The 17,050-nt window shown below is 45.0% G+C and overlaps 1 protein-coding gene across 1 annotated transcript in view; it reads left to right on the top strand.

The window, feature by feature from the left end:
• The first annotated feature begins 9,669 nt into the window (after nt 1-9,669).
• FIGLA (folliculogenesis specific bHLH transcription factor) overlaps nt 9,670-17,050 on the top strand; it is a 510,096-nt gene continuing 502,715 nt past the window's right edge. The window contains exon 1 of the mRNA XM_069617653.1: nt 9,670-9,825. The gene's annotated coding sequence lies outside the window, so the exon portion shown is untranslated. The remainder of the gene's footprint in view (nt 9,826-17,050) is intronic.

Below are 17,050 nucleotides of genomic sequence, written 5' to 3'. Positions count from 1 at the left end.
GCAGAATGAAGCAGAATCAAATCCAAAGGTAGTCCGTACGTGAAAAGCAGCATTTGGCACACTGGAAGCAGAATGAAGCAGAATCGAATCCAAAGGCAATCCGTACGTGAAAAGCAGAGTTTGGCACACAGGAAGCAGAACAAAGCAGAATAAAATTAAAGGCAGTTCATACGTGAAAAGCAGAGTTTGGCACACAGGAAGCAGATTTAACGAGATTGACACGGAGGTCAAAGTAGCGCCGGTAGCAACTGCAAACTGAAGCAGCGTTCAGTAAGCTGCCATTCACTATATCAGGAAGGAGGAGTGACCTGGCGAAAACGAGGCTCCGGTGTCTGCCTACACAGGACTACAACTAGTTTCTAAGGATCATGGGAGTAGTAGTCCGCAAAGGGGAACCATGCTTCTTTCTCCAGGGAAGCCGCCAGCGGTTCAGAAATGGAGCCACACCATTCCTTATGCTGCGGTGAAGTGCTATGCGTCGCCTGCAAAACCTGGGTTTGCCCTTATTATGCGATGAAATAGACACGGACGCCCCCCTGAGTGGAGGCCGTAGTGTAACAGCATCCACCCCCAAAGGCGGCGCCAACCCCCTGTGGGCATGAAAGCAGCGTAGCAGGGCAGGAGCATGGATGTTACCCAGAAGTTCCCAGGTCCTATCCTCCGGACCATATCCTTTTTAGTCAATCAAATAGAAGGGACGGCCTCTACGGAGTCTGTAGTCCAAAATAGCAGCAACTTCATACTCACTACCTCCCACCACTCGGACCGGAGGGGGGTGACGAGGTAGACGGGTGGATAAAGGACAAGTTTGAGAAGGGATACATGAAAAACAGGATGCAGTTTCCATGAGGAGGGCAAAGAAAGGCACACAGCCACAGGATTAATAACCTTGGTGATCAGGAAAGGCCCCACATACTTAGGGAGAAGCATACGCTTCCCAGGAATCCGCAAATTGCGAGTTGACAACCAGACTTTCATACCGCGTCGGTACTCCGGAGCAGGGACCCTGCGGCGATCCGCATATTTCTTGGCTCTAGCTTGGGCACGCAAGAGGTGGGTCCGGACAAACCTACGAACAGTACAAAGATCACAAACACAAGCCCGGGCCGCCGGGTTTTCCAGCGGCAGCGAAGGATCAAAAGGTAATGTATGCGGATGTTGTCCGTAGAGAGCAAAAAAAGGAGAAACTCCAGAAGCCAAATGCAGCGAGTTATTATAAGCGAATTCAGCGGATGGAAGCATAGACAACCAGGTAGATTGGAACCGCAGGCAAAGACAATGAAGGTACTGTTCAAGCGTGGCATTGACCCTCTCTATTTGCCCATCCGTTTGAGGGTGATAGGCCGAACTGAAGCGATCGTCGATGTGGAGCGAAGCTGTCAAAGCTCTCCAAAAACGTGAGGTGAACTGAGGTCCATGATCAGAAACCAAAATAGAAGGAAGACCAAAGAAACAGAAAACATTTCTCAGAAAAAGAGAAGCCAGAACAGGTGCCGAAGGCAATCCAATGCAGGGAATGAATAGAGACATCTTGGTGAAATAGTCATTGACAACCCAGATCGTGTCAAAGCCGTCAACAGGCAGTAAATCAACAACAAAGTCCATAGACAACATGTACCAAGGTTTGTGCGGTCCTAGAAGCGGTTGTAGAAGACCCACAGGTTAAGAACAGGATATTTTACATTGGGAGCATATCGAACAGGTGGCCAGGTAGTCTATCACGTCCCGAGACATACGAGGCCACCAGGCCCAACGACGTAGAGCCTCCAAAGTCTTCTGTTGTCCCGGATGGCCCGCAATCAAAGAATCTTGAGCCCAAGCTAATGCACGAACACAAGCCTGACCCGGAGGAATGAACAAGCGACCTTGGATATAAGGCATGCCTTGTACTACATCCAACTGAAGGTCCCTACACTCCTCAGAATGGGAGGATAGCCAATCAGAAATCAGGGATCGCAATGAGGACTGGACTGTGCATCCACAGACGACTTGACAAGGTAGAAAAAGGGGACGATCCAGTGGAGCATCACATGGGCCCGAAGACAGATGAGACAGAGCATCAGCACAAGTGTTGAGACGCGCCGGACGGTAAGTAATGGTAAAATCGAATTGAGAGAAAAAAAGATGCCAGCAGGCTTTTTGGTCGTTAAGGCACTTCATCGACCTGAAGGCTAGGAGACTTCTGTGGTCCGAAAAGATTGTTACCGGATGACGTGCACCAAGTAGGTGGTGACGCCATTCAGAGAAGGCATCTTTGATGGCCAGGAGTTCCCGTTCCTTGATTGGGTAGTTGCGTTTGTACTGGGTGATTTTCTTGAGAAAAATGTGACAGGATGTATCACCCCTGAGCCCGGACACCGCTGTGACAATACTGCCCCAATTGCCGATCCAGAGGCGTCGGCTTCCACCAAGAACGGAAGGAGCGGATTAGGGTGTTGTAACACCGGAGCAGTAGAGAATGATGCTTTCAGGGCGTCGAAGGCTGATTGTGCGTCTGTAGACCAACGGTATGGCTTTTTGGAACTTGTTAACGGGGTCAAGGGAGCGGAAATGGCAGAATATGAATGGATGAAACATCTATAGAAGTTCGAGAATCCTAAAAAGGACTGCAATGCCTTGACGGAGGATTGAACGGGCCAGTCTAGAATCGCATGGACTTTGGAATGACTCATTCTAGTGCCATGATTTGTAAGGTCGTAACTAAGGAATTCCACTTCCGTGGCATTAAAGACACATTTTTCCGCTTTGACAAAGAGATGGTTCTCTCTCAACCTCTGCAAGACAAAACGCACATGTTCCCTGTGTGAATCAGTAGAGGTCGGGTATATCATTATGTCATCTAGATAGACAATGACAAATTGATCCAGACAATCATGGAACACGTCATTCATAAATGCCTGAAACGTAGCTGGGACATTACACAAACCGAATGGCATGATGAGATGTTCGAACAGGCCATAATGTGTCTTGAAGGCCGTTTTCCATTCGTCCCCCTCTCTGATACGGACGAGGTTATATGCGCCCCGTAGGTCTAACTTAGTAAATATGACTGAGGAACCCAGCTAATCTAATAAAACCGGTATCAATGGAAGGGGATATTGGTTTTTTACTGTAATGGCATTAGGTGCCCTGTAATCAATACAAGGGCGTAGATTGCCCTCTTTCTTAGGGACGAAAAAGAGCGGGGTTGCCGCAGGGGATCTGGATGGCCTGATAAAACCAGTTTGTAAGGCCTTATCTATGTACTCCTTTAGTATCTTGTCTTCTGGCAATGTGAGTGAATAGACTCTGCCGGCAGGAATCTTAGCACCAGGCACCAAATGGATGGGGCAATCATACAGTCTATGTGGTGGCAAATGATCAGCACCCCTTTATCGAACACATCCTGGAAACACTGATATTCTGCAGGAATCAGATTATCAGAAACAGCATATATGGCCCCTATTAATGCCATGGAAGCTACTAAGGCTTGACAAGATGATACCGGACTTACATTGGTGTTCTGAAAACACTTCTCATTACATAATGAGGAGGGGAATTGAACAACCTTTTTGGCCCAATCAATAGCAGGGTTATGACGCTGCAAACAGGGTATGCCCAGAATGACTCGGAACTCAGGGGCCTTGATTAAATCAAAGGAGATAGATTCTACATGCCCCTCTTCTGTTTGCATCCGTACCAGGGACGTATTCTGGGTTACCAGCCCAGAAATCAAGGACGTGCCATCTACTGTGTGACCGGTTTCCGGGTGAGCATTGGTGGATACCGGAATATTGTTACTGGCCGCATAATCATTATCCATGTAATTTCCAGTTGCCCCGGAATCAATGATGGCTAAAGAAGAGAAAGAGCTGCCGGATGACGTAGTAAAGACTACTGGCAAACTGACAGGAGCAGAATTTATACTGTGGGAGTCCAAAGAGAGTACCCCCGGCATAGGGACTCCACCTATTGTCGGGTTCTGGCGTTTCCCGCCTTCTTGACGGCTTTCTTAGGGCATTCCTTTAATTGATGTTCGGCCGAGCCGCAATAAATGCATAAATTGTGAGAACGTCTGTACTCACGTTGTGCGGGCGTCAAAGGCCCCCTAACAGCCCCTGCCTGCATAGGTTCTGGGACGGAGGCAGGCGAACTTGTGAAATCTGAAAGAGTAGCAGCCTGCGTAGGGGTACTGTGTTCACCCCTTCTTTCAGCTCTTCTGGCATCTATTTGTAAAACCAAATCCAACAGTTCACCAAGTGCGGTAGGAACCACCGAGACTGCAGCCAGGACGTCTTTTAACTCCTCGGACAGGCCTTTGTAGAATACAGCCAATTATTTCTCTTCCGGCCAGTCCGTCTCAGCCGCCAGTTGATTGAAACGAGTAAGATAGGAAAATACAGATGAAGTACCCTGGCGTAGGTTTAGGAATTCTAGATCCGTAGCCTGGGATTTATACCGCGTATCAAATACCCTATTCATGGCCGAGATGAGAGCATCACAATCATATAACACATAGCTATTGATTCAAGAAGAGGGTTAGCCCAAGCAGATGCTGTTCCCCCTAGATGCGACAGAACAAAGGTGGCCTTAGTGGTAGAATTAGGGAAAGCCGTAGGACGACAAAGAAAGTGCAATTTACATTGGTTAATGAAAGTGTGATACTGTTTTGGGTCACCAGTGTACCTTTCTGGAGGGGCCAATGGAAATTGAGTGGCCATAAGAACCGGAGCTGCGGAAAACCCAGAAGCAGCAGCCGTAGAGGCTCCAGAGGCAGGAGGATCCGACACATTCACACCCAAAGACTGCGGAGTCGGAAACCTCTCGATGTCATCTATTCTCTGATGAAGAGCATGGTGTGCTGCATTCGGCAGTTCAGACACTAAACGGACTAAAGTGTTAAGGGGGTCACCTTCTTCCATGGCTTCTGTTTTTGTTACTCACCGAACAGAGAGTGCCCCAAGACAGGATGCCTGGATTTCTCAGAGATTTGCTTGAAGGAGCCTGGTTGGGGCCTCCAACCAAGCCTCCTCTCTGCGAGGGAAAGAAAGATCTTTTCTGCGATATGACCCTCTGTAGTGCTGAATAACTAACAGAGAGACTGATCACATAAAAGAGCAGGGAGAACTGCACCGTCACAGACCCAGCTGCAAAGAAAAGCATAGTGATATGTTACCAAGGATATAGAGTGATTTTCTTATTATTAGCAATCGAGTACTGTTACCTTTATGCCTTTCCCCCCTATCCTATATTGATCAAACGGGAACTGGACAACAGCCACCCCCTAGGAACAGAGAGAAGAGTCAGATAATAAACCCATTAAGGAAATGAGGATAAGGGAAATGGTGTGTTTCTTACCACTGCTGGAGAATAAAGATGACGGAATCCAAGGGAAAAAACAACGAAGGTATAAAACAAAAAATAGGGAATGTTAGCAGGGTAGCTTTTGCCCGGGCGACACGAGGAGCGCACTAGGGACAGGATGGTGCACTTTAGCAGAGCGTCCCGATGTGCACTGAAAGGTAGAAACTGTCATGCGCCCCTTTTTCACGAAGCATTGGTATCGATGGAGGCTCGGCCGCCATTGAGTTGTTCCTCCACGTTTGAGCCATAACGCTAGGCTGCGCGCTAGTCTTTCCCAAGATGGCCACCGCCAGGGTTATCAGGGCTCTCACTCAGCGGGCAACTCGTGTTGCAACTTTGCTCTACACTGCTGGTTAATATGCTGTGTTTCTTTCTTGGCTCTGCTGAGCCCCCCTGTCCTGCCTTGGGCCTCTGCCCATCCCTCTCGTTCCTTCTGTTTCTTCTGTCCTGTTTCTTGCTGCGGACGTCCCGTTTCGCCTGGCTCTCGTCTCTTGTTCTCTCTTGCTCCTCTGGGTCCGTTCTGTTTTCACGGATCCCGGCGCTCTGCCTCCCTCTCTCTCGGCACTTACCTTTGGCTTCTCTCTGGGTTCCCGGACCCTGTATCCACTCTGTTCCTGGTTTGCCTCATACGCAGGTTTCTTCCGTTCTACGGCGGAGGAAGTCCGTACTAACTCTACCTGGTTCTCGTGGATGTTTGAGGACCAATCGCTTCAGCTGAAAGTCATCAGGACTCCTTTCTCCGGTATCGAGGAAGTTCAGGGTTTTTTGCCTACCTGGCTTTTTCCCCTCCGGTTATCGTGGATCCGGGGCCACTGGTTTCCAGAATTTTCCGACAACCATTGTGGCGTCGTTTCGCGGTAGGCCATATCTACTAAAAAAAGAAATCCTACAGGAAAGAAAGAAGAAGGTGAAGAAGGTTAAAAAGGTCATTTCTTCAGGTGAGGAGGAGGGGGAGGTGACCGAATTGGAAAGTGACCTAGACATTGCAGACAGACCAGAGATTTGTGACAGAAAGTCCAGGTAATGAAGAGGAATCCCCAAATACACAGGAGATGAAGTGGGTGTCAAGCATACAGTAATTCCTTAGCATCAGCAGAAGGGAGTATTCCCCTTTATTATGTGAGCAAGGATATGTCCCTCTGGCTTACCACTATGAGTAATGAGTTCCAGAGACACGAGGGGTTGCTGCTTGTAATCCAAGGACAGTCCGTGGTCGTGATGCAGAGTTTGGCACACAGGAAAAAAACAAGGTATGAATCGAAATCCAAAGGCAGTCCGTACACAAAAAGTAGTGTTTGGCACACAGGAAGCAGAACGAAGCAGAATCAAATCCAAAGGCAGTCTGTACGTAAAAAGCAGAGTTTGGCACACCTGAAGCAGAATGAAGCAGAATCGATTCCAAAGGCAGTCCGTACGTGAAAAGCAGAGTTTGGCACACCTCAAGCAGAATGAAGCAGAATCAAATCCAAAAGAAGTCAGTGAAAAGCAGAGTTTGGCACACAGGAAGCAGAACGAAGCAGAATCAAATCCAAAGGCAGCCCGTACGTGAAAAGCAGAGAGTTTGGCACACAGGAAGCAGATTTAACAAGGAGATTGACACGGAGGTCAAAGTAGCGCCGGTAGCAACTGCAAACAGAAGCATCGTTCAGTAAGCTGCCATTCACTATATCAGGAAGGAGGAGTGACCTGGCGAAAACGAGGCTCCGGTGTCTGTCTACACAGGACTACAACTAGTTTCTAAGGATCATGGGAGTTGTAGTCCGCAAAGGGGAACCAAGCTTCTTTCTCCAGGGAAGCCGCCAGCGGTTCAGAAATGGAGCCGCAACATTCCTTATGCTGCGGTGAAGTGCTATGCGTCACCTGCAAAACCTGGGTTTGCCCTTATTATGCGATGACATACACATGGAAGCCCCCCTGAGTGGAGGCCGTAGTGTAACACCATCCCGTGAAACCAAAAACCTTGGGGTCATCTTCGACTCCTCCCTCTCCGTCACTCCTCACATCTTGGACCTTGCCAAGAAGGCCCACTTCCAGCTTCACCTCCTGAGAGGCATTCTCCCGTTCGATACCTTTCCCCAGAAGCGCAATGCCTCTAGAGCTCTGGTCCTCTCTAGGCTGGATTGCTGCAACAGCCTCTTTCTTAATCTCTCCCTTTCCTCCCTGCGCCCCCTTCGGCTAATCCAGTATAGGGCTGCAAGACTTATCCTTGGCCTCAAGCTTAGGGACCGTATCTCTCTAATCCTACAATCTCTCCAGTGGCTCTTGGTGGCCATACGGATCAAATTTAAGACCCTCTGCATCATTCACAAGGCTTTCTGGGGCCTAGGTTCACGCTATCTCCAACATTCTCTCCCTAAATACCTTCCTGCTAGAGCTCTCCGTGCCTCTAACTCCAACTCTGATTGTCAAACACTTCTCCAACCAGAGAGCAGGGGGTCTCTCTCTTCGGTTGGTGCCTCTCTCTGGAACAGCCTCCCTGCCACTCTCAGACTTGAGACGGACCTTCTTTCATTCCGGAGACTTCTCAAAACCCTGCTTTTCTCTACTTCTTTCCCTTCACTGCTAACTACCCCACTGAGATTGGTGGGCTGGTCCTTCATGAATCTCACAGCTTGCCAGGCCCTTGGACCAGTCGACACCAGTACCCCACCCCCATCAGCACTGCTCCTGTGGGCCCCCTGCCTGCCGGCTGTGCATCCCACCCTTGGGATCCTTCCACCCAGCACTTAGCCAGTGCACTACTCCCCTGGTACCTCTTGCACTTCCCTCCCGGGCTCACCAGCACTTGCCCATAACTTTGCTCCCACCCCCTTCCTCATCTCCTGCACTTCTCTTCACTGCACTTGCACGTCCGAATGTCAGAAGGTCTAGTAGGACCACATTTTTCTATGTTACTGTTCTTTTACCATTGTATTTACTTCCCTTGTTCCCTCCCCACTTAGCTTGTGGCGCTTGGAAACACCATTTTGATGTATAAGCGCCTAACAAATGCTCAATAAATAAATAAAGAAATACATTACTGGGTTTAAAACAGGGTACTGTGATGACAACATAGACCGGTCTGATTTAGGACTCATAACTACAGGAATACTCGCCCAACATCAGGCCCTACCTTGGTACATTAAATTATTGGAAGATGTACACTTAATGCCAAATTAAGAGAAGCATTAATAGACAGTACTTTAGAAAACTACTGTCAATAGTGATTGAAAATATTCGAAATTCAGGTTATGGAAGGAGAAGATCTCCATTTTGTGCTGGCTGAGCTTAAGCACAACATGTGTCCAGTGATGGATCATCAACAAAATTACAAGAGGCTGACATTACAGAAGAACCCTACAGAAAGCATTACATATTTTCCATAAGTGGGTGTGGTAGCACAATATATAGATGACTGTGCCTTGTCAAAAAAAAGATGTTATATGAAACCACCTTATCATTTGACCCCCCTTCATGGGAGATTACATGAGCATGTTCATTATGAAAGTGACGGTTTTGTATCAATGGCACCTATTGTGAGATTATTAACCACTGCTGCTACATTGTCCTGATTTCTGTTTATATTGATACTGAAAATTAAATCTGAATTTTGAAAAAGGCTGTGAGAGGAAATATGGAGAAGAATCGTCTTTGGGGGAAGACTGTCCTATAATTATAGTCTATAATACGAGGTTGTGCTTTGTCATTTATGAAAAATCGAACGAAAAGAAATATTGTTAGAAGATATATTTTGTAACTGGTTGTATGTATTGCAGCAAACTCTTCAAATGTTGCATTGTTTTAATATAACATGCAATTGATCTGTAAGATAGCAGTGCGATAAAAGCACACAATAGTTATTTAGTAACGATATTATTCTGATTCGATATAAAAGTAACTTTCTATGATGCCTAGAAGTAGCAAAAAGTGAACTCTTTTAATGACAAAGATAGACCAGCACAAACATGCTAATTTTATTATTAAAAAAGTAAAGCTTTCACGTGGCAACACTGGCAGCTTCTTAATGCCTCCCTAAAAAAATGCAGCTTAATATGATTGTAAACAAGGACCATCATAGATATCCATGTATTTGGTTGATTTTTTTTTTAAAAGTACGTTTTCACGCGGAAAACGCAACTTAAGTGCTTGCAACAAAACAGTCTACCACAAAATGCTTCCTTCCCGTGGAAAACACGGCCAGCTTCTCCCTTGCCCTAATACATCCTCGTTTCGTACAAATGCAGGGTCAACGGGGCAAGCAAGCACTGGAAGCCTCACCTCTTGAACCTAAGCGGAGCCTTGAGCAGGTAACACTTTAAAGGGGCCATGCCGGATTTTACTTTTCGCAGGCTTCAAGTTTCCCGCGGACCTGTTAGGCCTGCTTCACAGGCCGCGCTGCGCCTGCGTCACTTGCCTCTCGAGCGAGAGCCAATAGGAAGCCGTCGGTCCCGCGAGGGCGCAGCTGAGAGAAAACCAAGCTGGGGACGCAGAGAGACCCGTCCGGTAGGTCACGGGAAGCAAAGCCGAACCTTTGTGTCTTTGGTTCCGCAGGTGTATTTTCATGTTGCACACCTTTCTGTATAAATGTCACCCGGTCCTATATATTAAGGGACAACGGAATTGATTGAGGTTGGAGTGTTTGGGAAATTAATTGCCATTTGAAGCTGAATGACTCTGGGAGCTGTACAAGCTGGTAGTAGAGAAACATCATTTCCTTTTAATGGGGTAGTAGGTGGACCCTCAAACGCCACACCGCAGAGGTGAGGTCTCCGTTGGCTAGGCGCAAGTGTTCTCTTAAACCTCACAACATCAGTTCGCCGCCTAGTCGTTTGGGGGAATCCTTGGATGATGGGACACGCATGCTAAAACAATATAAACATATTCATGTCGCAGGAAAGCACGTCCTCGCTTTTGTGTGGTACAATGTACGTCCTGCATTAGGCACCAGCCGTTTTAATTACCGAGCATATTCAAAACCTGTTATGCTTTTCTGAGTTTGGGGCCCTCAGCAAATAACCGACGCTCTAAAAGTCTGTTTGCTACGGATTTTACGATGGTGTTAAAAGTCTGTTAGTCTTCATACTAAAAGTATTATTAGGGGTGGCAACTTTTAAATGTGCTCATTGGGCCGGACTCGAGTGTGCGGAGGTCAGGTGTGAGGCTGCACCATTGGAGCACGCACCTTGACCTACATTATGTCATTGGTCCTGGCATCATAGGCACTTGTTTGTGGGCTCGTTAGGCTGTGTTTTTTTTTAATGACGGTATATATGCCATCAAAACTAAAAAGTGATGGATAGGCTTTACATTAATCTCCTCCACTAGCCTTCCTCAGGGCAACTTTCCACATCATTGATTGGAGACATACTGTTTGTAACTGACTGGTCCCCCTGCTGTGATGGGTGAGACGGTGCGAAAAAAAGATGACATGGAAGGCTGCCCGAGTAATGATAGTTGTCAGGATTAACTGAAAGGCTTGCATTTATCACTTTTATAGTCCAGAAAAGTTTTCCAAAAGGAAGAAGCCCTGCTATGCATAACCCAGTTACATTTCATTTTATGACTTGATTATACTCTGCGTTCTCTACCAGAACTGCATTTCTCATATTTCAGCCCTTGTTTTTGACATAATCCGCCCACCAAGAAGCTAAACTCACAGAATAGGAAATTTAAATCCAATTGATAAGGTACCTGAATTGGTTGTTGCACCTGCTTCAGTAATCTATATGCAAGCTCTTGGTCACAAGTTTGTATCCTGGATTCTGTGGCAAATTATTTGAGCTTTGTAAGGCTGGTACATTGGGCCTCATTACGAGTTAGGTGGAAATTTGAGGTAAATCCTCAAACAAAATAGCCCTGAGAAATGACTGTTATCGCCAGTTGGTGAGGCCGAATTTCCACCTGATTACAAGTGGTAGTGCTTTATTTTGGGTCCATTGGACCCAATTTTTTATTTTATTTGTGTGGAATTACTGTGGGGTAGTTATGCCAATTATGCTTTTATTTTTTTGCGTTGAGTGGAAAGATTACCTTCATGGTTTTGCGGGAGATAAATCCTCCACTCAAAACCACAACTCATTATTTGGCTTAGTGGTAAAATTGGTTGTAACTCTATTACTGCCAATTTGACCACTTACCGCCTAACTCAAAATGATGCAGATTGAGTTGTGCCTTCTTGTTTGGGAAGAGGACTGGCAACCAGTGAACAAAGCTGTTAGTGGGCTTGAACCTAAGGGGAGCTTCCCCTGCCCCCTCAACAGGTAAAATTGGGAGCAGGAGGTGGCACTCACATGTCATGGATGGTGGGGGAGAGGGTACAAAAAGTAAAGCAGTGTGTGGAAGAAGATGAGCCTCATAATTTGGCAAGCAGCCCCATGCCTAAAATTAGTTTTCCCCTTCACCACCCCACTCAAAAACTGTAGCAAGCAGGCCCCATTAAAGTTACCCGCTAACTTGTCATTTTAGTACTTATTTTCACTTCTCTGAACGCAGATTACTATGGCTCTCAAGCAGACGTGCACCTAGGCACAAATTCCAGAGGGTAGTGTTAAGAAAGTTTTATCTTTTGGCAACTTGACCTCCTTATTTTATGGACCCCAAACGTTTTGTTTTTGCACTTTGTCTTTTTGGAGTGAGGCCGTCAGCTTCACTACACTGGCCTTTTGCTTGCTTGTTATGGGGACTAGTCCTTCAGACTATCAGTACTGGGAAACTGTTTCCCTTTTTTCTCTCTTTCTTTTGAATTATATATTTTGGGTAACATTTCGATGTTGCAAACAGCACCATACTTGTGTATCACCCTAGATTAAGGGGTTTTTGTTTACTTGCATATCGGGACACGCTGGTGGCAGCAGTTACTTGTTCACTATTTCTTACAGTATTTTAGTTTAGCTTTACCGCGTTTGGCTCGTGACCTAACATGACTAGATGCGCTATCTTCAATGACTGTGGGGCAGGGGCAAACATACTTGTGTGGGGTATCTAATTTCTTTACACATTTGAATGTTCCTATTCTAATGCAACTTATGTTAGAAGCAGGTAACACTCTCCTTTACGTCTGAAAGCACCCACTTGAGAACTGCTGTGAGAATGAGTAGTCTCTTGCCCCCTTACCCTTCCAGTCACTAACCTGACATGCAAGTATTAACCCTACATCACGATTTCAATTGCCTAAAAACATCTACATATGCTAATCATGAAGATTGTACATTAGTAATGCTGAGCCTTTAACTGTGAAGCCTCAGACACTGTTTATTGTATTTGATCTGTTCTGTCATGCTATGGATCTCTAGGTCAGCCAGGTGAAGTCAACCTAGCCTAACATGGCTGGGGGAGGGCTAAAGCCTGATGTGCTCAATGGCTGTTGCGCCACTGCTCACAAGTGATGTGCCATGGTTAAGATAAGGGGCACTTCAGTAAGGGATGTGCACTATATTTCTGTTTGCACAGTTTGCTGATTTATGTGGTTCACACATAAAACTTACGACTGCACATGCCAGAACGCAGTCTGATTGATTGAGCTTAACCTCCAAGACTTGCACTCACATAAGCAAACCTGAGGCGACCTTGGTGAAAGTAATGTCTTATAGATGTTTTTCGATGTTTGTAAATTATTTTATTTTGTAATTGTAACTTCTTCAGAGATGTTGGTGTTGTGTGCAAGTGTGTTGTGCACATGTCTGCCCCACTGATCATAGACCTGCTTCCCAAAAATGTGCCGTAATCCCTAAAATAACAAAGCCGATTGAATAGTTTTCCGTGCCAAATATTTGTGACTTATAAACAAACATTAAAATCTGTAAAGAGTTGCATCTCCATGAATGTGAACCGCCAGGTTCTTTTTTAAAAATGAGGAAGCGCGCCATTAAATGGATGGGGTGTGCGGAATAGCTCTCACACCAATAACCAGACAGACTCAGGAAGTTGGCAAACAGTAACTGTTTTATTTTCAGTTGTCTAAAATGGGGAGTACAACAGACATCGACGAACGTCTCACAGCACATGAAAAAGCATCTTTGTATAGCAAAAACCTGTCAAACATCACACTATGTGGCAAACTAAGAAAACTTACGTGCGATTGTGATAGGTCAACAGGGAACATCTAAGTATACTTTTATATATGGGATATGATTGTGATTGGGTCTCTGTCAGGTTCCACCCCTTGTGCAAGTCATCCTCAATATTTGTTGGATACACGACCCATCATTGGCTTTTAAACTATAGGGCCCTTCAATACATTACCCTTTATAATTGGATGGCACGCTTGTACCATTCTGAAACATTCCACTCGCTAGCAGCACGCAAGCTGGTACCCCAGGTGCCTGTGGGTGAACTTGACCATGCCTCCCCACCCAATTAGCCCACTATTCATCATCACTCATGCCGTCTGCCTTTCGAATTCTTTGAAATTGGCCTTGCAGAGTATCACTGTGCCTGAGAATAGAAGGGAGTCTGAGCATGTTCTTATCTTCAGTCTCGATGTAGCTTGTCCATTTTCTATTTCCATCCGTCCCACGTGACAGTAGACCACATTTGAGCTTGTTTCCTCGCATTTAATGATATTACATGAATAAAACTTGGCGTTCATAGTGTTTGTCGTACCTTAACAGGAGCTTGCCTTCCTTGTTTCTCACGTTAATTGTATCTCCTTGAACAGATAACCTATTCTTGGCTGCCCCAACCCTTGACATTGGGCTAGAACTGCCTTCTCGATCCTTCCTTGATTTTGCAGCTGCTTTTCTACTGCGCCACACTTTCAACTCTTCTCTTTCACGTGTCCTGGTTTACTAAAGTTGCGACGTCAAACATCCAGACTCTATACATATATGCATTGACGGAACCGCCTGCAGTCTTTTCCACGTATAGCCAGCCTTCATGATTACTTAGTCTACTTTATTACAGCATCTGTACAGTTATGAAACAACTTATATTTTCTTCAGTGTTCTCTGTATGTGCAATCTTCATTTCGCACATGAACTGGTACTTGATTCCTTATTTCGTCATCCGGTCCTATAAGGTCTATGCATTCTCTTCTTTGGTCATCCTTCTCAGTGCGTCACTCTCCTTTGTTGTGATATCACATCCTATTGCGTTTACTACTTCACACTTCTTGAGGGACCTCCCCTAAGAGGCTGTCATCTCTCTGGGCCTTCTCAATGGATAACTTGTTTCGAAGACCTTTCGTGGTATCGGGACCATTATCGGCATTGTGCATGTCGCAATTTCCGGCTTCCAACATATAGGCAAAATAGGGGCGGGATTTCCAGTAGAGGCATTTGGTTCCTCCTCTACAAATGTTATACTGAATTTGTCCTGCATGTTTCCATGCCACCCAATAGGCTTTCTAGTGGTTACAAAATTAACTCCTCCCCCCAACAAATAAAGTGAAGAAGAATTTGTTTCTTTAAAGAAGTTTGGAATTTTGTGTGTTGGGCAAAAAAGGGTCGCCTTTCGAGATTACCTAGTGCTTGCTCTGCTTGAAGTAATTGACAGCAGGTGGGTATACTGATGGTGTTAAGGGCCATCCATTTCGCAGTCGAGGACCCAGGTTTTGTCTGCTCTCGGGTGATGCACCAGAGGAAACGAAACGTTTACTTATGTATTCCTGCCCGGCAGCACAAAATCAATGATCTGTGGTCCCAATCTCTGGAGGGTTCTCGGGCACCTCTTTACCCGCACTGGTTTTCCCAGTAGTGGCTGAAAATCACCAGCCCCCAAGTGGTCGGCACCACAGCACAGAATGATTATTTTACAAGTATGAGGTGAACGTGTAATATTATGAAGTCTGAGGATGACAAGAGGCCAGTGGCGGTGGTAAGTGTCCTTCATTCAAAATGGAAACCCTTGGGTAGCATGTAGGATAAAGTAAGAAGGACAGATGGGCATTAATACACTCGGGGAAGACTTTCTCTGACTGGCACCATGGACTTATTTACAACTAGGCCCAGGCCTAGGGTGGCAGATTGCCAGATGAGCTGTATTTCTTTTTATTTTTTTTATTTTTTATTGCCGTTTATTTTCAATTTATTGGTTGTCCTTTTTTATGTATAAAGCCAGTTTTGTTTCTCGGAGTCTGGCTGATCCACAACACTGCTGCAAGTACTTCTGAGCTGTTAGCAGTCATTCCACTCTGGCAGCTAAGGTTTTTGATGGTCATACTTGATTATGTATTTGATATTTACAAAAGCTTTGTAAGGTTGACTTTTTTTGTAAAACAAAAAAAAAAGGAAATTCTTACCAGATACAGCGCGCTTTAGGTGTTTAGTGATTCAGTCGTACGTACAACTCTCACAGCCATACATGACGGGTATAAAGCTCTTTGGTCATTCTTATCTTCTCAAAAAAGCCACAACCTCATTGGTTTTATTGGGGCCACTTCACATTATCTTTGGAGCTCTTCCTAATCAATAAACGCTTACTGTGTTAAGCAATCGCTATTTAAATACACCACATGCATTTTTTTTAAAACTGTTGGAAAAATTGGTGTTTCCCCTTCAGAAAAGTAAAGGTTAAAAATGAATCTACATTTTACAATACTAAATGCATGCCTATGCACAGATTTCCCACAGGTGGCACTAAAATGATATTCAGAATCAAGCCCTAATTTCCCTTACCAGCCCCACATTTCAGAAGTCTGTGGCCACCCAAAAGGTGCAAGCATGAAATGGATCATAAAGTTAAAATTGCGACGGGTAAATCTGTATGTGCAAGTGCATCAAGAAACCTTTGCAAGGATACCAAAAGCCATACAAGGGTGAGACCAACAATTGTGTGCCAAGGGTACATACTGTTTTACAGCTTTAAAGATATCAATTCAGCCATCTTTTATAGAAACTGCTCAGTGCTAAGCAGGCAAATGGCATGTGTTTTTGTCATTCTGCTACCAGGAGAACCAACTGCAAAGTATGTCGCACAATCCATAACTATGATGTTTATAAGTATTCTTTACATTAATTATATTGAATGCTCGCATTTTTTTTTCTTTCTGTATTTTGATCAACACGGAAATGCAAATCTATTGGTTGGGTCTTTGACAATCATGCATTGCAGGTCAATTGCTGAGCAAGGTAACGAGTTTGAAAAAATAATTTTTTTCATTTTTATGTTGACATCTTGTGCAGAGAACGCAGCGCTAAAAGCTTCCATTATAGAAATCCAAGTGTGAATGTGTTGTGGTTCGTTTTTTTTCTTTCTTTTCATATAAACAAATGTGGAAAAAATACTAGTGGCAACTTATTTTATTTCAAAGCAAAAAATAAATACAGATGGAAATTGTGCAACAATAAATGCCATAAAACTCGGGAGTCTTAATTTTGCCTTAAATACAAGATAGGACTTTTACTGTGATACAGCACTTCAAACAGCAGGATATCTATACCCACAAATCCCAAAATGTGCCTATGCATTGTACAGTCCAACCAACTCTACAGAGTTAAACATTTTAAATGACCTTAAGCGCAAGCTGGCAAGACCCATAGCATAAACCACACTCACAAAGGTATTGCTCAGTTTTACTCTTGGAGGGTTGGTTATTTTGTACAACTGTACAGACAGCAATGATGTACAGCATATATTACTTCATTTGTTATTGAAGGTGCTTGCATTGTGCAGCTACTAGGAATGCTGTTTCTTCCCACACATGAATGTTCAGGGGTTCCCCTATCCATTGCTACTCCACCGTGACAATGTGCAGCCAAAGATTCCAAGAACCTTCTCCAGCTGTCTTTAC

This window comes from Ambystoma mexicanum, chromosome 10, assembly GCF_040938575.1.
Source record: "Ambystoma mexicanum isolate Mex_15411 chromosome 10, UKY_AmexF1_1, whole genome shotgun sequence".
NCBI lineage: Eukaryota > Metazoa > Chordata > Amphibia > Caudata > Ambystomatidae > Ambystoma > Ambystoma mexicanum.
Note: the sequence above shows the minus strand (reverse complement) of the source record. Positions and strands in the feature narration are given on the sequence as shown.